We start from the raw sequence: 24,536 nt of genomic DNA, 5'->3' as shown, positions 1-24,536 counted from the left end.
CTTGCGAAGCAAGCCCATAGGAAATTTGTTTTGCGAAGCACCTCCAAAACGGAAAACTCTTTCGTCTAGCGAGTTTTCCGTCTTGCGAGGCATTCGTCTTGCGGGGCACCACTGTAATGGGAAACCTGATCACAGAAATCCTGTCCATATTCATTTCTCAGGAAGTGTTTATAGGACCACAGCTCTGACCTGCAACTGTATTCATGCTTTCCTGAGAGTAAGTCCCATTGAGCTTAGCGAGGCTTACTTCTGAGCAAACATGTGTAGGATTGCACTGGTTTTGTCCCTTCCTCTTTAATTCTTTTATTCCTAAAGCGCCATTTGTTAATCACTGCCATCCACTTTGTGGCTCAATCCCAAACTTTTTGGCTTAAAACTTATAGCCTGGTGAGTTCAGTAAGACCTATGTCCCAGTCAGCATGCTGGTAGATGGGGCATATTATTTGTACCTACACCCCCCAAGTCCATCGTGTGTGCTTTGCAGACATATTCCAGCCTGTTAGCCTAAAACCATTATATATAAAGAGAAAAGCATTTTGTTGACTCTTGGAACAGGAAAGCTCAATCGTTTTTCATCTCCCTTTTCAGACGTGATCCAATCATCCTTATCCTCACACTGCTGTCCTATGCACAGAATAGTCTCAGTTAGTACATTGGGGCGTATTCCTATACAGTGGTACCTCGCAAGGCGAATGCCTCGCAAGACGAAAAACTCACAAGACGAAAGAGTTTTTCGTTTTGGAGGTGCTTCACAAAACAAATTTCCTATGGGCTTGCTTCGCGAGACGAAAACGTCTTGCAAGTTTGATTCCGGGTGTGGTAGCTCGCGGTGTGGTAGCCTTTTTTGAGGTTTTTGAATTCCTATGAGAAACCGTGCTTCGCAAGACGAAAAATTCGCAAGACGAAAAAACTCACAGAACGAATTAATTTCGTCTTGCGAGGCACCACTGTATAATCGTACATAGGATTTCAGCTTCAGTTTCTCTTTTCTCACTGCTGCCCATCCCTGACTGACAGTCAAGTGAAATTCCGTGGATATCTATTTAGAAAGGCCCCATTCAGTTCAGTACAGTTTATCCCCAGGTAATTCGGTACAATGTAGATCTCTCTTTTCTTCTCTCTCTGGGACTGCCCTTCTCCTGGTTCTAGCTGCCTCTTTGACAGATGCAACCCGCATCGCGAGCAAGAACACAGACAATACACAATTTTCCACACCCTGCCTCTGTAGTGGCCCTTGCCAGCATAGGATTCTGGGGATATTTTGTTGAGTCCCCTCCTCCTAGGCCCTGCGGTTTTGGCTGCATCTCAAAACCCCTTTTGTCTCGTTCTGGCTCTAACGTCCTGCCAGCTGTAGCTGGCCCAGGGGCTGCTGGGTGAGCACAGAGAGGATGCCAGGGTGAGCGATGACAACACTCAGGAAGTTAGGAGTGGTGGAATTCCTTGCTGTTGCTAACAGAGACGTTGGTTTTCCCCAGGGCCTTTTGCAACACCGGGGATCTTTATGTACAGAGGGCACGTGCTCATGCAGGAATCACATACCCACCCACTCACATGCTCTCCCTATTGCAAAGCACTTTGAGAAGGAGTTTCAGGGGCCTAACAGAAGAGAAGAAGAGGGTGAATAAGGGATCTCTGGGTTTACCGTAATTCCCACTTCTGGAAGGGTAGTGATGTTTTGTGGGCTAGAACAGAATAGGACAAAAATAAGACTCTGCCACCATGATCAGAAGAAAGAAAAAGCCCGGGCAGCTCTTTAAGAGGAACTTTATGTGCATAAATTAGCACAGGCGTGGGAAACCTCTGGTCCACTAGCCAAATTAGGACCCGCCCAAAGTGGCCTGCAGGGTGTTGGAGGAGCTCAGGATCCAGTCTGCTGGCTGGATCCTGAAATGAAGCCTTGCAGAGCGTGATGGGGACATATATTGCTGCCGACCAATTATGTCCAGCTATATGGGCCAGGTCAGAAGCTGGCAACCTTAATTCTATCACCAGATCTGGACAAAAAATAGTAGTTAAAGCAGGGGAAATGGCTAGACTTCCTATCTTCTGCCAAGAGGCTGATGAGGGAATTGGCAGTGTCCTGAGTCCTGTGGCATCTTAGAAAGTTTTCTGGGTATTTGACAAAGAAAAAAACCCCTAGCAATTCTTGGTTTATTGGTTTCCGGCTTCGTGACGAGTCAATGGTGGAGGTTCAGGCAGGGGAAAGCCAGGATTTATGAGGCAAAAATCTTGGCAGTGTTCCCCAGTGGGTTCTGGGGAGCTCACGCCAACCTGAAAGGCAGAGCGGGTGCGACCTGGGAGTGTGTCCCTGCCATGGATGAGTCTCCCATCTCCAGCATGGTTTGTGCTTGGTTTCTCCATAATTTGGACAATTGGTATTAATCAAGAGGTGCTCCTGGATTGACATGTGCCAAAGGGCTGCAATCTATCAGCTGCCAAAAGGATTGGGCTTGGCTCTTTGGAGTTTATTGTGGCTTTATTTTGCTAATTTGTTAGTTGCCTAATACAGGGCAGTCTCTAAGGAGACTTACGATCAAGCTTAAAATACATACAAAATAGTTAAAAATAACCATCAACAATTAATGAACATCAAAATTAAATCGATACTTTAAAAAAAAACACAAAAACTCCAGCCTCCGCAGGAAACAAGGAAACAGAAATACTTTCAGCAACTGGCACAAACTAATCCAAATGATGAACTAGGCTCTTGCCCAGGAAAGCTCATACTACAATAAATGTTGTAGCCTTTAAGATGCAAGAGGGTTCATTGATGTATTTGCTGCAAGAGTCTAATAGGCTTCTTAGCCCCTCTTAGCTTTTCAGTGTTTCCAAATTAGGTTATAATAAAGATGAGTGGCCTGGAGAAATAGAGTGAGGCACTTAATACCGCATGTACAAGATTACGTTTTGTGTTTAATCCAGAGCTATCACCAGGGTGACCAGCTGCAAGAAAGGACAGGGTTCCTGTACCTTTCATAGCTGTGTCAATTTCCCTCTTCCATATAGCTATTAAAGGCACAGGCGCCCTGACCTTTTCAGTATCTGGCAACACCAGGTTCAGTAGTCAACTAATACAGATTATAATCCTCACTTTTACCCAAAGGCAGGTGAGAAAAGGGTGGGAACGGCCCACCCTTTCTCTGTTTAAAAGAGCATTAACGGGTAACTAATACACACTGGATGATCTGTTGGGCACACCCTTAAGAGTAATAATTTCTACTATGAAATAAGCAGAGAAAAGTGACAGCAGCAGCACAGAACTACAGGCCTAACAAAACAGTGAGAGAGTGACAAAAGGAAATGTCTCTACCAAAGAATTGGTAGGTGTCACGATTGCCAGATGTGGTGATGGTGACTAGGTTAGGTGGCTTTCGTTTTTATTTTCAAACGGCTGTTAAGCAAATTCATGTTGGATGAATCCCTCAATGGCTATTCGTTGTGGTAATTAAATGGACCCCCCATATTACAGAGGCAGTATACCCAGAGGAATTTTGAACGAAATGGCTCTCCTTGTTCAACAAGATGGTGGGGAGCCTGTGGCCCTCTGGATATTGTTGGACTCTGTTAAAAAGAATAGCTAAGGGGGCTCTCAAAAAAGGTAATGAGAGTGGGGCAGAACCCCTCTCCCCTCCCTGTAATTCAGTCCCCGAAGATAGCTGGTTTTGGATGGGCAGCCTGAGGGCCAGACCAATGGTGACATTCGCTTATGTGGGTTGGTCTTACATGGCTGGTTTCCTAGTTTTTCAACAAATAGGTGTGGGTGGGCCTGAGGCCAATAAGAGACCATTTCCACACAGCACAGGCCTGATCCAGACAGGAACCCTCAATTTGGCGATTTTTTTTTGTTTTGGTTTTTTAAATCAGTCACAAACGGCCAGACTCTCTGCCTAGTTTGACCCTCAGTAAACAAAGCAGTGCAAGCCTGGAAACCAGCCAGTCATACAGCGACAGAGAGAGATAGTGAGGAGATCAAGGCACGTTGGCCATAGGACGAGGTGACCTCCCCCCCCAGCCCTCAAATTATGGGGGGGGGAGGAATAAGGGTCCTTTATGAAATCCACAAACCCCACCTCCCTGTTCCTCCCAGATTCAGCCAAATCATGCCCCAATGCAGCCTTCGAATGCAGCAGAAAACAGAAAAATTCCTTCCAGTAGCACCTTAAAGACCAACTAAGTTAGTTCTTGGTATGAGCTTTCGTGTGCATGCACACTTCTTCAGATACTTCTTCAGAAGTGTGCATGCACACGAAAGCTCATACCAAGAACTAACTTAGTTGGTCTTTAAGGTGCTACTGGAAGGAATTTTTTTATTTTGACTATGGCAGACCAACACGGCTACTTATCTGTAGCAGAAAACAGAGTTTCTCAAAAAAGTTGCCCTTTGTGTAGTTCAATAAGTTTGTTTTTCGGCATCTGCCGTTTGCACTTTTTGAGGAGGCCTCCCTCAGAATCTGGGAGTTGCAACTGTCTGTCTGTGGCAGATGATACACATGAGGCACTGAGGACATTTTTGCGTGTGCAACTGGCAGAAGGTCCAGGGAGGCATCATGGAAGATTAAATACAGAGGGGAGCAGGAGTGGGAGCAGCGGACCAGGGCTCCTCCTGGCAGAAGAGGCCCGCTGTGTTTTTCCAAAGGAAGTCATTAAAAATATACTGAAGTCAGTGTTTATGAAGTTGCCACAGTTACCATGGAAGGCCTCTTTTAACTCCTCACTTCTTTGCGGCAGATGCCCTTAAGAAACCTCCCACCCAAGGCCTGCCGCTTTTTGGCACACACTCAACTCAACCCATCCCCTCTGCAGTTTCCTCAGGCCATCGCTGAGAAACATTCCTGGCATTGTGTTGAACTTGATTCCACTGGTTTCAGCTCAGCGCTTCCTAAAGGATGCTTGTGCTAAGGAAGCACTGGCGGAGTTACTGGGAGTGGCACCACTGAGAGTCCAGAGCGATAGGCAGGGATGTCTGTTGCTGCGATTGTGGAGACAGAACAATAACATCCAAGACCAGGGCTGGCTCTGTGATTAAGCAGAGTGAGGCGGCTGCCTCATACAGCTCATTTGGAGTGTCTTGAAGTGGCAGCAAACTTGAATTTATTATTGTTGGATTTTTACTGCCAGGGAGTGTTGGTGCTTGTGGGATTCTCCGCTTCAAATGCCAAAGGCTGGAGAACCATAGATACTTACATGGGAGATATGTCCCAGTGAACCCAGCTGGGCTTGCTTCCGAGTAAATAGGAATAGGATTGGACTGAAATTAACTTGGGCATTATGTGCCTTGACTTGTGTGGTTTCGGGTGACACCATTTTCCTGTTCTGTTCTTTATGTGGCAAAATGCCACAGGCCGGCCCTAACCATGGCTGAATTGCATTACCCTTGATTCTCCACCATGAGGGTGGGGTGGATGTTTATTGTATCTCTCCCCCCTTTTACTATTATTATAGTCTTAATAATTTTGTGTTGCAAACCACTCTTGATGAAGGGCGATATATAAATCTAATAAATATATAATAATTCTGGTTTGTGACAGCTTGGGTTCTGCCATTCTACAGTGGTACCTCAGGTTAAGTACTTAATTTGTTCCGGAGGTCTGTTCTTAACCTGAAACTGTTCTTAACCTGAAGCACCACTTTAGCTAATGGGGCCTCCCGCTGCTGCTGCTGCTGCTGCTGCTGCTGCACCGCCGGAGCACGATTTCTGTTCTCATCTTGAAGCAAAGTTCTTAACCTGAAGCACTATTTCTGGGTTAGTGGAGTCTGTAACCTGAAGCGTATGTAACCCGAGGTACCACTATATTTCACTTTTAGAGCCACAGTTGCTGCTGCAGGCAACAGGGGTCCTTTGGATCTGTGTTGCCAGCTTTTGTCGCGGCCTTGCTCCTGTGTCACTGAGAGCAGCATAACACATCGATGTTATGCACGTGACACTTTCCCAGGGATTTCCCCCCACACCCACTGCAGCTGTGCAGCACAATTCTGAGCATGTTTACTCAGAATTACTCACAGGTAAGCGTGCATAGGACTGTGGCCAGCAGAACTGTACTGGACCAGATGAAGGGATGGGGAACCCATGGCCCTCCAGAAGTTGATGGGGATAAATGGGAGTTGCTGCCCAACATCTGAAAGGCCGCAGCTTCCCCATCCAGCATCCTGAAGTAGCCAATACTATTTCCCTCCAGGAAGTGCACAAACAGGGAATGAATGCAACAGCTCTCCCATGGTGTTGCCCCGCCCCCACCAGCCAGCCACTGGAATCCAGTGGGCATGCGGGCTCTAAACACAGAGGCTCCATTTAGACAACTTGGCTAATAGGCTGCTGATAGAGTTATTCTTCCCCACCCCTCGGAATGTGTCTAATCCCCTTTTAAAGCCATCTAAGCCTGACGCCATCACCATACAGTCCGACAGCGAATTCCATAGATTAACTGTGCATTGCATGCAGCGGCTGGGAGCGCGCGGAGGGGGGGGAATCCTTTCTTTTGCCTGGCAGTAGACTGTGGGAATATTATGGGAGTTAGGGACAAAATGTCCTCTCTATTCGACTTTCTCTGCAACAGGGTGGGGGAAGCCATGGTCCTCTATAGTCTAGAGTGGGCATAGGCAACCTCGGCCCTCCAGATGTTTTGAGACTACAATTCCCATCATCCGTGACCACTAGTCCTGTTACCTAGGGATGATGGGAGTTGTAGTCTCAAAGCATCTGGAGGGCCAAGTTTGCCTATGCCTGGTCTAGAGGCTCTTAGGCTTCAACTCCCCATCAGGCCCAGCCACCCTGGCCAGTGATCAGGGGTGCATGGGAGGGCCACAGCTTCCCCACCCCCCTGCGCTACATTCTGCATAGTTTTTTAAATAAAGCTCTGTCACGTAGAGCATGAGACGTTTAATCTCAGGGGCTCATGTTGGGCAAAAAAAATTCCTGCATTACAAGGGTTGGACTCAATTCTGTGTCCCCACCCTACAGTTGGATTCTCTGCCCTAAACTAAAAAGCCCCCAGTGCGTCAACTTTTCCTTGATCGTTCATCCAATTCCTTAGATTGTTTTGGCGGTTCTTTTCTTTTCTTCTCTTCATTAATAAATATGTTTTAGTCATTTTGCATCCGATGATAGACAACAGTAAAGAGGACAACAATGAGTAGTATCAGACCCTAAACCTTCTGAACATGTGGCAGTTCAGTGTTAACAGAGAATTCTTAATTTGCAGAGGGCTTTGCAATATTTACTTGTGTTTTCCCTCAGGACATCTCTTTAGAGGTAGGTCACTGTTATTCCCCAATTAGGCGATGGGAGAAGCAAGGCTGAGGAAGAGCACTTAATAGTCTACGGCAGAGACACAAAGTCTTGTAGAAGGGTCAGAGTCCAGTTCTCAGTCTGTTTGTGACAGCGCTGTCTCTCCAGATGCATTTGACCCTCTCAGGGTCTCTTGTTTTTCTTGGTTCTCTCCTAGAACTACCTGGAGATGTCAGGGAACGAATCTGGGACATAAAGCTTGCAGAGCAGAAGCCCTTTGCCAGTTAGGCCAGACTTTTGATTTGTTCCATGGCAGATGAGGCAAAGGAGTGAGAAGCAAAGGAGCCAAGAGAGAAAACTGAGGTGGGAGGAGCTACAGCAGCAGCATTTGGCAACCCTTTTGCAGGGTGGCATTACATTCACTAGTCTCGTAGTGTCTGGGTGACCCTGAGGTCATCCAGTCTACCCCCTGCAATGAGGAATCTTATCTTAAGCACAGAGCCTTACGTTTACATCTGGCTGGTTGCTCCTTTCCAGACGTACCGTCTTGCAGCCCATTGCATACAACCAAATGTGGTAAGGGCTGCTGTTTCTAGAGCTTGACTGGCTGTGGTTTCCGGCTTCCGTCATCCCCTTTGATGCCCTCTAGAAAGAAATTTCTGGTAAAGATTGCCCAACCTCACCTTCTGGGTAGCCACCACTATTGCTGCTGTCTTGGCAGGTTGCCTTATCTCGTCACAGAGCCTGCTAGGGCTGAGCATGCACAATTGCGCAAAACGTGATGAAGAAAAATGAAAACAGCTGCAATTTTTTGAGGGAGGGGGAAAGAGAACTGCACAATTGCACATTCCGGGTCGGGTTCCACCCATTTGTTTCCTGTGTTATTTCTCCTTGTGACAAATTGCCGAAACTGAATCGTCCAATCGCATAATTGTTTCTGAACCACTGTACGTGGACAAGTTTGACATGCCTTAAAGTTAAGATTTCAGTATTACAGGTTCATGGAGGATGGGTCTCTCAGCTGCTATAAGTCGTACAAACTATGCCTCCACGTTCAGAGTACCTCTGAATAATAATCAATCAGTCATAAGCACACACAGGCCTGGTTCTCACATAACACTAAACCATGGTTTATTAAACTAGTTTCTTAAACCATGGCTTAGCGCTATGTGGAAACCAGCTCAGCAGCTTACCTGTGGTTTATTAACTATAGTAAAAGGTTGCTCATTAACCAAGGTTTGTACTTGGTTTATAAATCTTACTTAATGTTAACCATAGCTTAGCATTATGTGCAAATCCAGACCTTAACTATGGTAAAGGAAGTGTCACTGCCCCAAAGCTGAGAGTGAAGAGCAGTTCTTCCTGGCTTGTGTGTCCTTTAGTGGGGGGAAAGGGGGAGGAATGTAAGAAACCAAAGTTTAAATGATTGTCTCCCAGATGCCTCAGTTTTTACCTATGGTTTGCTGTTACATGCAAACCGTGCCACAGACACATTTAATTATTGAGAATAAAACACCAATCAGCAAAAATCCACCCCATAAAAGGACAAAACAGAGGGTCAGTTAAACAGGGCTTTACATATACTAGAATAACACCATTTACACCTGGCATCTAAATGCGGTAAAGAAGGAAGTCTCCTACTACATACTCAGGGGTGAGGAATTCCCAAAGGGGACGCCACTACCAAGAAATCCCACTTTTCCAGCTGCTATACCTCAACCAGCAATAAGATGCAGCCTCATCCAGGAAGTCAGTCCTTAATGAGGCTTGGAATGCATCCATGGAGGCTTAGAAAAAAGCTAGAAAATAGTTACAGCAGAGACGGGGAGCCGGTGGTCCTCCAGACATGGTTGCGCTACAGCTCCCATCATCCCTGACCGTCCTCCATGCTGCCTGGGGCTGATGGGAGATGGAGTCCAGCAGGTTCCCCATCCCAGGATTGCAATATCTCCGTTTCTCATTCTGGTATCATAGCAAGCTGGTGAGGTGGGCCTGTTCTGAGAGATAGTGGCTTGCTCAAAGCCCACTCATAGCAGACCGACTGCATCTTCTCACCATCTATTTCTTCACTGTTTGAAGTCACTTCCGCCTCGCCAACCCCAGCCTGCATCACAGTTCTTCCGAAAACAGGAAGCAGTGAATGTGTGGGGCGGAAACCAGAGGCGGCAAGAGGCCTTTGCCGTGCACCGAGTGCACCGTGGCTAGCTCCACTCAGGAAGTGGGTTGTTGCACTTACTAAAGATGGAAAGCAGGCAGGCGCGAGGCAGGCATGGGGAGGAGGCTGGAGGCTACGAACAGGCCAGAGGTTTGTCTATGGTTCCTGGCTATGCTCAGTGAATTCTGAACAGATTGTAGGATCGGATGTAAAACCCAGGCTCACTTCCTCTTAAAAACATTTCTCTGGTGGGGGAAATAATCCAGGCAGTATATCTGTGCCAAAATCTTCCTTGTTCAAGAAATGCAGCTGCAATTCCTCCACCCTGACTACCAATTTTAACTTCTTCTCACGGTTTCCGGTCACAGTTGTTCACGTGCACTAGAGCTGCTTTTGCTTCTGAGCGTGTTTTTGGAACCCCTGCCAGGGCAGAGAGTCGTGGTTTGGGATGGGGTGTTGTGCTAGCTGCGATAACCTGTGTGCTGTGCTGTGTTGTAAAGGCGATTAAAACCAGCCGTAGATAGAAAGAAAACACATGTAAGATGTCTGGTACAGACCTGCCTAAACTAGCGCTGCCATATGTCTGGATATTCACAAACATTACCAGGATTTCAAAGGTGGAAGTCCGGAAGGTGGGCCTTTCTTAAAAAAGAAGAAAGCTCAACAGGGTGTCCTGGTTGTTATTTTTTGAAACAGAATTGTTTTAAGCAGGTGCCAAAAGCAGTACAGTAAAGGCACCTGCCTGGTGTCAGTAGGAAGTGAGTTCCAAAGTTTGTGTGCTGCCACACTAAAATACTGATTTCTTGCAAGTATTATGTTGCACCTGTAACAGTGCCAGTTCCTGGGTCAAAAGTGCTTGATAAGGCATATATGAAGCAAGGTGATCCTGTAAAATCTTACGGTTGTGGGTTCGAGCCCCATATTAGGCAAAAGATTCCCCGCATTGCGGGAGGTTGGACAAGATTACCGTATTTTTTGCACCATAACACTCACTTTTTTCCTCCTAAAAAGTAAGGGGAAATGTCTGTGCGTGTTATGGAGGGAATGCCTACGGGTGGCATGCCTACGGATTTTCCTCCTCTAAAAACTACGTGTGTGTTATGGTCTGGTGCGTGTTAGGGTATCCTTGAGGGTCCCTTCCAACTATGATTAATTTGTAGCACCTTGAACTTGGCCCAGTAGCAAATCGGCAACCAGGGCAGATCTCTGAGCAGTGGTGGCAGATGCTGACAGGCTCTCAAGCCTGACAGCAATTGTTCTGCAGCATTCTGCACTATCTACAACTTTCTGATGAAGTGCAAGGGAAGCTCCACATGGAGTGCCTTGCAGTAATACAGTCTCGAAATCACCAGTGTCTGAACTGCTTTCACGCTTTTCATGAAAGTCACAAATATGTACAATTGGGGGGGGGGGCAAAGGGTGTTTAAGGAGATAACAGAAATCACTGGGTTAAAGCTGACTGAAAGTCCAGAGGTAGCATTGTTATCAATTTACGATGGGGTAGAAGGTTCGCAGGGGGCGCAGGTGGTGCTGTGGGTTAAACCACACAGCCTAGGGCTTGCCAATTAGAAGGTTGGCGGTTCAAATCCCTGCGATGGGGTGAGCTCCCGTTGTTCGGTCCCTGCTCCTGCCAACCTAGCAGTTCGAAAGCACAAAGTGCAAGTAGATAAATAGGTACCACTCCGGTGGGAAGGTAAACGGCGTTTCCGTGCGCTGCTCTGGTTCGCCAGAAGCGGCTTAGTCATGCTGGCCACATGACCCAGAAGCTGTACACCGGCTCCCTCAGCCAGTAAAGTGAGATGAGTGCCGCAATCCCAGAGTCGTCTGTGACTGGACCTAATGGTCAGCGGTCCCTTTACCCTTTACCTTTAGAAGGTTCGCAGGCTATGAAGGACTTGCTCACAAATTTATTGACAGCTGCACGAATTATGATAGCTAGAAGTGGAAGGGGCAAGCAGAATACAAAATGGAAGAATGGTATAAAGTGGTATGGGATATAGCTAATAATGATAAATTAACATGTGCCATTAATGTAAGATGGGGAATATTCAGGAGAAATGGTTTTGAGGAGATATGGAGGGTGTTTGTAGAATTTTTACTGTTAAAACGGAAAGGGGTCAAACCATCGCTAGAGGTGTTCGAATTTTGGGAGGTTGGATATTTACAGTGGAATGGTCTCCGTGGTGGGGTGCACATTTTTATTCTTATTCGTTTATGATTATTACTTTGTCAAAAGAAAAAAGAAAAATTTTTAAAGGGAAAGAAATAAATTCAGGAAAAAGAAAAAAGAAAAGTCACGAATGTGCTTCCTCCCCCTCTTTCACCCTCGCAAGGTAGGTTTGGCCGAGAGGTTGTCACCGGCTAATCTGTGGCCCTTCAGACATTGGATTCCAACTCCTATCAGCTTAGAGAGATTTCTGCCTGAAGAGCTGCTGAGCTCTGTAGACCAAATGTTCTGACTTGGTATAAGGCAGCAGTCACAGGGTGTTTGTTACACGCATGCAGTTTCGGTTCAAATCATTAACGGTTCAGCTTGCAGGTGATTCTCTTATTTGAAAGCACTTCCTCCAGAACTGCAGAGGTCTTTGTTGTAGGCCACTTCGCTTCTGCTTGCAGCAGTCTTATTGGTTGGGATAAATGTGGGTTAATCTGCAGGGAATTAATGTGGTTAGAGATAAGAAGATCCTGTCTCGGCAGGGTAGAGGGCAGGATTAGAGCCAGTAAATCCTAAATGGTACACCACAGCACGCTGGTGTCCCAGAAGAGTACTGCTATGAGAAATAAACTAGTGACATAATTAAAAGTTCCTGTGAGCCCAGAGGATTTACCGGTAAAGGAGGTAGCCTGTTGTATCTCTTTGTGTTACATCGTTCTCTGCCCTGCGTGGGAGGCAGGAAATTATTTCCAGCACTGGATGCCAGCGTCACTCCTAATTAGTTGACATCCGTCCGTCTTAGGAGACAATGGAGTGCACCTTGCGGGGTGAGATCAAGCTGTTGAGCAGTTGCAGCGCCTGCTGTGGCTGTAGATGCGGGAGAGACATGTTTTGTTGCAGCTGGGGCAGATGAAGGCGGCCAGTTGTGCTGCTGCAGATGCACTCCTAATAAAGCAACAAAAGAACCACTCATTCTTAGAGGAGGCTGCCTATTCATCTCTACATGAGTCATGGACTGGGGTTGCAGGGTCTGAAGTAAGGATTGCCCTTTCCTTACCACCTTCTTGGTACGAGAGTATTTTCCTGTTTTAATCCAGAGGAGGTGGCTGGAGGGCAAGGTGGGGTTGTGGAGAAGAAATGTGACTCATCTACCAGTCTGGAAGTGTTTCTGGTCGTATTTGTGCCTAAGATAACCTTTCATATGAGATCATAATAAAGCAAAACCCGGTACAGTAGTAGGGTTGCATGTTCTGCACATCTTGAGAAAGCTGATGGTTCTTTTTAACCTGCTTATCATAGAATCATAGAATCATAGAGTTGGAAGAGACCACAAGGGCCATCGAGTCCAACCCCCTGCCAAGCAGGAAACACCATCAGAGCACTCCTGACATACGGTTGTCAAGCCTCTGCTTAAAGACCTCCAAAGTAGGAGACTCCACCACACTCCTTGGCAGCAAATTCCACTGTCGAACAGCTCTTACTGTCAGGAAGTTCTTCCTAATGTTTAGGTGGAATCTTCTTTCTTGTAGTTTGGATCCATTGCTCCGTGTCCGCTTCTCTGGAGCAGCAGAAAACAACCTTTCTCCCTCCTCTATGTGACATCCTTTTATATATTTGAACATGGCTATCATATCACCCCTTAACCTCCTCTTCTCCAGGCTAAACATGCCCAGCTCCCTTAGCCATTCCTCATAAGGCATCGTTTCCAGGCCTTTGACCATTTTGGTTGCCCTCCTCTGGACACGTTCCAGTTTGTCAGTGTCCTTCTTGAACTGTGGTGCCCAGAACTGGACACAGTACTCCAGGTGTGGTCTGACCAGAGCAGAATACAGTGGCACTATTACTTCCCTTGATCTAGATGCTATACTCCTATTGATGCAGCCCAGAATTGCATTGGCTTTTTTAGCTGCCGCGTCACACTGTTGGCTCATGTCAAGTTTGTGGTCAACCAAGACTCCTAGATCCTTTTCACATGTACTGCTCTCAAGCCAGGTGTCACCCATCTTGTATTTGTGCCTCTCATTTTTTTTTGCCCAAGTGCAATACTTTACATTTCTCCCTGTTAAAATTCATCTTGTTTGTTTTGGCCCAGTTCTCTAATCTGTCAAGGTCGTTTTGAAGTGTGATCCTGTCCTCTGGGGTGTTAGCCACCCCTCCCAGTTTGGTGTCATTATTCCTGTACATTATTCCTGTACATAAGAGGATTCCACACTCGTAAAATGAGCTTGCTACCCATTTCTTACATATAGGAGTTCGTAGAACGGGCGCTCCGCCCCACACAATAGCATTCATGTGTTGTAGCTGCCTATCCTTTCTTCCCCAGCTAATAGCAGCTTTTAGGGATGGGGAATTAAGATCAGAAAAAGGACTAGAGGAGTAGATGTTGAGCAAGGGCTCAACCCCCAGTGTCTCCAGGCAGGACTGGGCGAGAACCTACTCTGAAATCTTGGAAAGCCCCTGCCAGCCAGTGTAAGACAGCACTGAACTAGATGAACCAATGATCTGACTAAGTAGAAGACAGCTTCCTACGTTCAGGCCTCTCCCATAGGCAAATTCCCCGATCTTCAAAGCCGCCGTACGGAGGTGGCAATTAAAAAAAAGAAGCCCAACAGTAATTGCAAGATATCCTAATCCTAGATCTCTCATGCCACTTCCAGACTGGCAAGAAGTATCCTGGCTCACCAGTTGAGACAACCTGCTTTGCATGCAGACGATATCAGATTCATTCCCTGGTATCTCCAGTTAAATGGCTCGGGCAGCAGGTAACAGGAGAGACATTTAACCAAGACCTTGGAGAGCTGCTGGCAGTCAGAGCAGACAGTATTGAGCTAAAGGAACCAATAGTTTGACCCCAATATAAGGCGACTTCCCGTGTCAGTCCTCAGTGAAGATGCAAGAAAAATATGTCCTTTCCTGCTCTGCTTCCTGTTGTGAAATTTACCCTCTCTCTGACGGCATCATTACAAAGCAAAACTGGGTTTATTTAATCATTTTTAAGGGGTGTGTGTCGTCAGAGCAGCAGCACACAAGGTTGAATTCTTCCTTCCCCTTGCGATTAAAAGCTCCTATAGGTGTGAAGGGGGGGGGCTGATTTTCATCAAGACTGCAGCTGGGGAAGGGCGGATTATACCTCCTCATGCATTGCCTTCTCTGTGAGAAAATGGCGCACACCCCTTACATTTTGTTAGATAAACAAAACGAAAACCCCTACTTGTTGTTGTTTTTTTAATTGATGTCTCTCGTGTCAAGTGTAGTTTGGCCCTGAGGGAGACGGCCTCAGTACCCTGGGAAGAGGAGAGAGCAGGCCTTGTTTGTGTACTGCTGCAAACCGCTCTTTAAATAGAAGTCCATTTTCCTCACTTGACTTACTTCTGGTGTACAGGAGTTCCAGAGCATTCAGGACTTAAATGGGTACTTGTTAAAGCAGAAGTTAACTGTGTGGATGTGGCAGAGATCAGAGTCTGAGTTAGTTAAGCTTTAAATGCCCATTAACCGCTCTGCTGTACTTGCAGTCAGAGTGGATTTTTGTTCCCCTCGTGCTTGCAGTTCTGGTTGGGCAGGCCTGAAACAGTTGCCGTTTCTCAATCTATATATAAGCCAAAGAGACATTTGTTACCCAGGCTGCATTGATTGGCGCAGAGAACGAGGTTGTAGTCTTGTGTATGTTAGTCTTGTGGTGGGCTTAAACCAGAGAGGCCTGCCTTCAAATGTTTCCACAGAGCTCCACTGGGTGACTGTGGGCTTTTCATCATTCTCATAGCCGGATCTCCTCGGCAGGGTTGTTGTGAAGATAAAGGATGGCACGTGAGGCACTCTAAGCTCCTCAGGAAAAGGGTGCGAAAGATATCTATGGAGTGCAATCCGTTTCTTTACTCCCCTACTCCAGAAAGCATCACATCCTCAAAGGCAAGCTGACTTAGACCCCATCTGCACTGTATACTTAAAGCAGTATCATACCACTATAAAAAGTCATGGCTCCGCCTGCCTCCCCAAAAAATCCTGGCAATTGTAGTTTAACGGTGCTGGCTGTTAGGAGACACCCCCCCCCCAAAAAAAGAGCTAAAATTCCGAGAGTTCCCTGGGAAGAGGGATTGGTTGTTCAATCACTCTGGGAATTGTAGCTTTGAGAGGGAAATGGGGTCCGCTAACAACTCTCAGCACCTTTAACCAGCAACAAGGTTCTTTGGGGAAGCCATGACAGTTGAAAGCTGCATGATACTGCTTTAAGTGTGTAGTGCAGGTGAGCCCTTGGGCAGAGATGGGGATTTATAGCCAAGGCTGTAGGCAGAAATGTGTTTGTTGCAGGCACCCGACTTCTTCCGCACAGCGTTTCCTGTTTAAAAGGAACTACCTAAGAGCACCTGCCTGGATTATATATATATTTATACACACACACACGTATAGCATTTTGTTGAAGAACTTTAGAGTCAGACCTGGGTGAAGCTAAATCATGCTAGACAACAAAGGTGGCACTAAAATGGAACTGCAGATCAAAGAGTTCACCCCTGCCTACGCTGCTGGACTTTGTTAAGAATATCCTGGCTGGAGAGGTAGAACGGCAGCATGATCTGCCTGCTTTTCAGACTGGACATTTTGCCCCCCCTCCTCACCCCAAAATGAAGCCCCCTTTCTCTGGCAGCCCCTTTAGCCCAGTGTTTCCCAACCTTTTTTGGGCAAAGGCACACTTGTTTGATGAAAAAGATCTTGAGGCACACCACCATTACAGCCCCGTGACGTCAGCGCGCAGCGTCACGCCGGGAGGGACGCACGAAAGTGTAAGTTTCAATTTTTTTCCCTCCCCCTTGCCGGGGAACCTCCAAGCTTTGGGGGTGGGGGGGAGGAGGCAGCAAAGCGAGGCAGGAAGGAGAGCGCGGCTTGGCTGGGTGAGCTTTGGCAGGGAATGAGAGCCGCGAGGCGGGCGCTGCGGACGGAGGCGCTGCCCGCCGAGCTCGCAGGCAGCCAGGCAGGCAGACGGCGAGAGCCCCGCGCTGGGCGGACTCTCCTCGCCGCCGCCGCCCCGCCTCTCGCCGCCCGGCTCGCCCACCTCCCTCCAGGCAACATCTCGCGGCACACCAGGCAACATCTCGCGGCACACTAGTGTGCCACGGAACAGTGGTTGGGAAACACTGCTTTAGCCTACAGTTGCTGCTGCAGGCAACAGGGGTCCTTTGGATCTGTGTTGCCAGCATTGTAGCTATCATGCCCATCTCTCTAGTAACAATCCTGTAAATGGGGCAGATTAGGGTTCAATCAATGTGTGACTTGATGTTCAAAAGCTACAGGAAGGAAAGCAAACCGCAATCTCATCCCTTTGGGACTGGGATCCAACTGCATACCTGAGTCTTCTACTGACAGTGGGTTGCTCTCCAGATGTTGGACTACAGTTCCCATCAGGCTTGACCATTGGCTGTGATGATCGGAACTGATTGGAAATACAGTTAAACAGCAGAGTGCCACATTGGCAGCCTCTATTCTAGTGTGCAGTAGCAGGAGAGGTAAGTCAGCCGAAAGGGGGAAAAGGTGCCTTCTTCGTTCTTAGGCAGAGGTTGGATGGCCATCTGTCATAGAGGCTTTTGCTGAGATTCCTGCTTTGCAGGGAGTTGGACTAGATGACCTTTGGGTCCCTTCCAACTCTATGATTCTTGAAACCCTTTTCCATCCAATCCCAATAGATATAAACAGCACTCCAAGGCTCGTGTTGGAGGCTGGCTGGAGCCCTGAACAAGAGCACTCCTGGTGGTTGGGGAATTGCAGCAACATTTTTTGGTTGGTGTTACAGCTCCTTTATGTTTGAACTAGCCTGCTAAATTAAACCCATCATTCATTCATTCACACCTTTCATGCTGCCTGGAGGTCTGCTTTGTGATGATACTGGTTTTGTAACTCCATCATTTGTTTTCAATTTGTTTTCATTTATTTTGTTTTGTCATGCTTGTGAGCCACTTTGAGAGTCCTGTGCAAGACTGAGAGGCAACATATATGCTGCCACTCTGCCAGGAAGTACCTGAGACAGCATAAAACCTTTAAAAAATGCAAGGCCGCCTCAAAAGTGCCAAAACGCACTAAAAGCTGGCATTAAATTCAAAGCAGCAGCATAAAAATACACCACGAAACTGTTGTAGCGCCCCAGCGGTAAAAGCCACAGTCTGTTTAATTACTCATCAGTACATAGTGACTAAAACAAAAAGGTTTTTTCTAAAAATAATAATAATAAAAGCAATAAAATCAGTCACAACAAAACCTAAGCACACCACAAGAACAGTAAAATAATGAGTCCAAAGAACGTTTATGATTATAAGCATATTACTGTCTTGTGCTGACTGCCAGGAAAAGCTCTGTAAAACATCAAATGACATCAGTCGCCAGCAAAATGCTGTTACTACAGGGGTGGCCAAATGGGTTTTCCTTGGGAAAGAGTTCTGCAGCATGGGTGCCACGATAGAGACAGCCCCTCCCTCCCCTTTTTATTTATTTTCTGAGTCATCAGTGGGACTTCAAGCACAGACTTTTCTCCCAGATCTTGGATAGCAGGACGGAACGTATGGGAGAAGACAAGTCAAATGAAGTATTCGTTTATTGTTACTTAATCCTACCTTTCCTCACAGTGGTTCTCAACCTGTGGGTCCCCAGATGTTGTTGGACTACAACTCCCATCATCCCTGAGCTCTGGCCTTGCTAGCTAGGGGTGATGGGAGTTGTAGTTCAACAACATCTGGGATGCCCTCCAGATGTTGTTACACTACAATGCCCATCAGCCCCAGCCAGGGTGGTCAGTACCGGGGATGATGGGAGTTGGAGTTCAGCATTTGGAGCTCTGCTCTAACGGCTATGCCAGGTGTAGGTTCTCTGTAAAGACAGACTCCTATTGATACGATGGGCAACCTGTGGCACTTCAGGTATTGTTGGACTCTGACTCCCATGAGGCCCAGCTAGCATAGCGAGGAGTGATGAGAGCTACCATCCAAGAACACTTGGAGAGCCACAAAGTTCCCCATCTCTACTTCAGAGCTCAGCACCGAAATCTTAGCAAGGACCCAGCAGAGCCAAGAATATTGTTGTTTTGCTCCCAGCGCAAAAGTAATTTTAAGTGCCGAATTCTGCGCTATCCTGGATAATTTTCAAGGCTTGCTCCTTGTAGATCCTGTTGCCAAGGCAACAGATGACAGTGTTCAGATCCATATCAGAGAGGAAGGGGTTCTCTAGCAATTGATGAAACAGAGCTCTCCCTCACCATGCAAAGCAGATTCAACAAGCACTTGCAGCTGCAAGCTTGCGGTAGACAAAACAACCTAGGATTGCAGTGCCAGCAACACTTGCATCTAAGCATCTAGTGAACTTTGCTGCATTATCCCTCATCTGTGCCACGGCACTATCCACACATATATTCAAGGCTGTTTGAGTGGCAGCTGGCCATCAGTTAAGATAACCAATACATAGATCATAGAATCTGAGGGGACCCCGGGGGTCATCTAGTCCAACCCCTGCAGTGCAGGAACAACCATCAATATAATTTAATACTTCTAAGGGGTATAGGGCACTGTGCAGGGTTTCAGAGGCCCAAAAAGACAGTTCCCTGACATCGGAAGAGATTACAACCCAAGGGAATAACTAACGTGGTGGGGTGAGCAAGAGTAACAAGGGGGAAATGCGAGGAAGCCCATGCAACTTAAATAGACTTAAACTTTGCTCCGGTTTGGGACAAAGATTAAGAGGTTTAGCCAAAAGCAGACATAATTACAAAGGAAAAAGGAAACTGGGAGACCTGAAAGGAAAAACAAACAAATGTTGCAGCGTGAAGTGCTTCTATTCAGAGTTCCAGTCTTTTCTGTCCCCACCCCCGGTTTTTTAAATTTCTCCCCCTCCATGACAGTCAGCATTCTGCAGACACTGAGCAACTGTTTTAGGATCTCCCTCCTCTTCTTTCTTTCCTTTTCCCCTCTAAAGATTTGTGGGCTTCCGGCAAACCTTTCAGAGTTTCCGCAAACCGGCCGGTACCTTCCTCTTGTTTGGGTTGTGCAGTTTTGACTACAGAAGGATCGGCGCTCAGATAACGGGCTGGCTGTTGGTGTGTTTAGGGATGGTTTAGAGAACTCAGAAGCCGGTTTCCATGGGTGTAGCCACGGCAGGGGGCAGTTGCCCTCCCCATCAAGTAAAACAATAGAAATACTTAACTAACTGACCAATCATGTCGGTACTGCCCCCCCCCCCAATAATCCTGGCTATGCCCATGCCAGTTTCTTGTTCTTTCCCCTATACTGTTTCACATCTGACCCTTGCGATCGGTGGGCATCCCCTTCCTTGGCCTTCTCATTGCCCTTCCCTCTTCTGTCTTGAATTTTGCATTTCCTCCCTCCTCACCGCAGCTGCTGGGGCCCCACCCATCCTCCTTGAGGAATGCACCCGTTCTGAGTCACCCGCTCAGCCAAAACAGTCCTGGGTGGGCAGGAGACAAAAGCCCAGGACCCCTGCAGCTGCTGCTATACCACCACCAAGTCTAGAAGAGAGAACCCTCTCGGGACTTTCCTCTTCTTTTCCTTTGCTGCTGATACCGTGCATGGGAAAAGAAAGAAAATCCAGAAAGCAGCTTCTGGGTCTCCTCCTGGGAGGAAAGCCAGGAATATTTATTCTTGTATGAAAGAGCGAGGGAGTGAATGTCTGTGGCACAAATTCCAGAGCTATGTTACATCTGTTCCTGGGGGGGGGAACCAGCAGCACAACTGGGGCGCCTTGAAGCCTAACAAATGCTAGCATGGCAGATGCGATTGAGAGCCAGAGTCCACTCAGTCAGGTCACAGAATCATGGAGTTGTAGATTTGGAAGGGACCCTGAGGGTCTTCAAGTCCAAAGCTCCTACAATGCAGGAATCTTTTGCCTATAGCAGGCATAATCCGGCCCGCCAGTCGGTTTAATCCGGCCTCTGTGGCCGGTTGACCTAAAAAAAAGGTCAACAACTTCATCAAATCTGGCCCTCTTTGGACAAATCAAATCTGGCTTTCTTTGGACATCACTGGCCTATGGGGCTCAAGCCCATGGACCTGAGATTAAGAGTCTCATGCTCTATCGACTGAGCTATTCCTCTCATATACCACTACAGTGATCCTTGGTTGTCAGATGCCTTGGTACTCAAACAACTTGGAACCCAAACACTGCAAACCCAGAAGTAAGTGTTCCGGTTTGCAAGCTTTTTTTGGAAGTCGAATGTGCTCCATTTTGAGTGTTACGCTTCCAATTTGAATGCCACACTTCTGTTTGGAGTGTTATGCTGAGGTCTGCCTGTTTTTGCTATTTATTTTGCGTTTTTGTTTTTGCGGCTCTTTTATGTTTGTTTTTGTTACTGTGTGGAACCCAGTTCAGCTACTGATTGATTGATTGATTGATTGATTGTGTGACTGCAGTATATTGTTTATTGCTTTCATTTTATGGATCAATGGTCTCGTTAAATAGTAAAATTAATGTTAAATTGCTGTTTTAGGGGTTGTTTTTTAAAAGTGTGGAATGGATTCATCCATTTTGCATTACTTTCTATGGGAAAGCGTGCCTTGGTTTTGGAACGCTTTGGTTTTGGAACAGACTTCCAGAACGGATTAAGTTTGGGAACCAAGGTACTATTGTATATTCCTATTGTGGTGCAGCAGCTAGTTAGATCCCCCGGCCATGAAATTCTGGAAATTCTGCTGGAAATTATTTTTGCAAATCGCCTGTGTCCACGGGTAGCTCCAAATCAGACTGGCTGTGGTAAAAGTGGAAGGGAAATTAACCTTTCTCCCCACTCCCTAATCTATTTTGGCCCTCATTGAGTAGCCTATGTAATCCCATCCCATCACGATTTTGAGATAAGTTGCAGTGGCTGCTTTCTTTTTGTTGGTGGTGTGGGAAATGCACTCCGCGCATGTTCTGTGGCATTCTAGTATTACTTTGTGTTCTGTAGTCTAGAGGCTGATAATAGGTTTTGAGGTTAAGCCGCATATCATCATAGTTCTCAAAGGATAGCTTCTACATAACCAGAGGGGGAAAACCAAACGGAATAGACTGATCTTCTTCTGTGCTCTTATCATCAGCTTGGAAGCTTTCCAAGCAAGGATTAGCATGATCACCTGGTACTATTTGACAACATGTTGTTAAAAGTAAAGTGAAGGCAGTTTTTAAAAGGTGAGCTTTTGCTTCTACTGACACTCCCCCCCCCACACTTTTGCTTAAGACCCTTCCCATGTTCAAAACAAAACAAAACAAAACCCAAGTACATCAAATTGCAAATATCAGAATTTTGTACCAGAATTCATGCCACCTCATTCTGCTGCATTATTCTGTGTGTGTTGAGTATCCAGCTGTTTTTGTACTACATTTCCAATCATCCCTGACCACTGGTTCTGCTAGCTAAGGACAATGGAAGTTGTAGTTCAAAAACAGCTGGAGACCCAGGTTTGGGAAACTCTGGTGTAGACCAACACCCCACCCCCATTTCTGAAGGTGTGACTCTTCCTTGCTCAGGCCCATAACTAGAACTGGCAAGTTTTTGTTTTTTAACTGCTTCCTGTGACTGGAACAGCAGCTTGAATTGATTCAGCAAGTGACAGTGTTTGCCGCCGGACTGTGGAAATGTTTTCCCTGTTCCTTTCTGTTGTGAAGGCACATGCCATTTCCAACACACCCTCCCCATGCCTTTCGGCAAGGCTTTTCTCTTCCCTGTTCAGTCTACAAACAAATCTTCTCTTCCCTGGGTCATTAATAGACTTCAGTTAATTGAGATTAGCTTGGATTAATTCCCATGGGAACACTTGGGAAGGAGATCAAGGACCCCCTAGGTCGCTAAACATAGAGGGCCTGGGAAGGAGCACGTTGATGGCATCAGTGGCCTGAACCAACAATCTGGAAACTGGGTCCTTAAAACTGCAATGGGGGGGGGGGCTTCTAAGGGGTTCATCCCTGCCTGCCAGAACCAGCAGGACTTTATGACAAAATCAAACACAAAGTCTGGGCTTCCTGGTCCATTCGGAGCTCAGCTTTGTAAAGCTACAGTTAATCATTTACAGAGGACGTTTAAAGCTCTGTAAGTTAAGCACTTTACAATCCCTATCGTGTCCTTTCTCACACCATCCCTCTGAAGTACATGATTCCCCCTGCTTGTACAGCAAACAAATTGTGCAAGGCACTGCCTTAAGTCATGGTTTCCTGTGTTGCCTGAGAGTCTATCTTTAGGTCACTCTGGGTCTTCCTTGTTCCAGGTAGCAGCAGCAATGAGGCCGTGTCATTCAGGGCTGCAGAACCATTGGCCCTCCAGATGTTGCTGGACTACAACTCCCATCATCCCTGACCCTTGGCTGTGCTGGCTGGGGCGGATGGGAATTGGTGTTCAACAACATCTGGGGAGGGGCAGGTATCCCCCAGCCTTGATGTGCAGCGTCAATTTACAAAAATAAAAATGAGGAATGAACTGTGACCACCTTTTTGCCGGTGACCTTATTTTCCCCTACCATAGCTTTTTTTTTGCTTTGCAGCTCTGTGGCTTATGGAAATTCCACAGGTGCAGAGAGTGATTGTTTTCCTGCTCTGCTAGCAGCCTTCCCAGAAGTGTGAGAAACAGGATGCTGGACTCGGTGCAAGGCACTTAGGTTTTTATAGCAAGGAAATTGATTAATAGGGCTAAACATAATCTGTTGAATTTTGGCCTGCCACAAGTTGCTGAGTTTTAAGCCTGTCTAGAAGCCACATTTCCTGACCTTTGAAAGCCGGGTCTCTTGGCCCAGAGGTCTCAGCGGAAGTCGAGAGCCTTTCTTTCTTCAGACGTTCTCCGTATGTTTGCTAGATGCATGCACTGCGGTGGGGAAGGTTGGGGTTCTTGATCAGTTCCATTTGTCCATTGCTGGGGAACATGAAACCCTCCAGATATTGTGTGCTAAAACTCCGATCAACCTCAGCCAGCCTGGCCAGTGTGGTCAAAGAAGATGGGAGTTTTAGTTTACAAAATCTGGAGGACACCCCCATGGGCTAGCCTTCTACAGTATTACGGGCAACCTGGACAAATTGGGATTGCACCACTGTCTTTCTGTGCCAAATGTTTGGTAAGGAGAGTAGCTGACTGAGATAACTGCCAACCTACCAATGGGCTGAACAGAGATTAGGCAAATTCATTGAGGCTAAAGCAGGCAATGGCTTCTAGTCAAGATGGCTATATGCTACCTGCAGGATTAGAGGCAAGCCAAGAGTGATTTTACGTTCACATCCTCCTGGGGGGTGTGTGTTTCCAGTAGGCATCTGGTTAGCCCCTTGGGAGGAAAACACTGAATTGGATGTATTTATTTTAAAAATCTTTTAAGAGACTTTTTTGTCTATAAATCTCAGAGCATCACACAATAGCCACAAGACGGTGAAGACCAATAAATAACAGTTTAAACATTCAGATTGCCATAGAATTTCAGCAACTGCAGCTGCCGGATCCAAACAATATCAACAGCCAGGAAATGTCAGGGTAGGCAGAAAGGTCTGCGAAAACACCCCATGCTCAATGCTCGCCTGGTCCCCATGGGGACCCTGCTCCTTCGGTCTGATCCAGCAAAGCTCGTCTTATGATCAAGTGCTCCTCCTGAGGCCCAATGTCGGCTACTGAGAGCCTATCAGAATATATTGGGTCCTTACCGGCCCCCTGCAGGCAGCATATTCTACCTCCTCTTTCTGCATGCTATTTTGGACTGCCATGCTCTCAGCGCTCGCCAAGGTGACGGGTCTCAGAGGACGCCTGCCCTTGAGAATGGTTGCTTGACTCTCTTCCGCTGCAGGGGTGGGTGGTGTGTGGGGCAGTTTAATCTCATTTCCTCTGAGGTTTATCTCCTGCTGCAGCTTCCACTCTATATTTTGCCATGGGGGTTGAGCATGTGTGTGCATAAGGGAGGAGACGACACATGCTGGCAGGCAGCAGCAGTGACTTGCCTGGCAAGGAAGGCTAGGCAACCTCCTTTACTTTTAAGGTGCCCGAAGGAGTAGGAACGTGTTTTGGTTTTTCCCCA

At 46.9% G+C, this 24,536-nt stretch overlaps 1 protein-coding gene across 1 annotated transcript in view; it reads left to right on the top strand.

The window, feature by feature from the left end:
* PPP1R18 (protein phosphatase 1 regulatory subunit 18) overlaps positions 1–24,536 on the top strand; it is a gene marked incomplete at its 5' end in the record, with an annotated part of 39,390 nt that overhangs the window by 9,520 nt on the left and 5,334 nt on the right.

The sequence above is a fragment of the Podarcis bocagei genome (assembly GCF_964188305.1).
Source record: "Podarcis bocagei genome assembly, chromosome: 2".
In the NCBI taxonomy this organism is placed as follows: Eukaryota; Metazoa; Chordata; class Lepidosauria; order Squamata; family Lacertidae; genus Podarcis; species Podarcis bocagei.
This window is presented reverse-complemented; position numbering and strand designations above follow the sequence as displayed.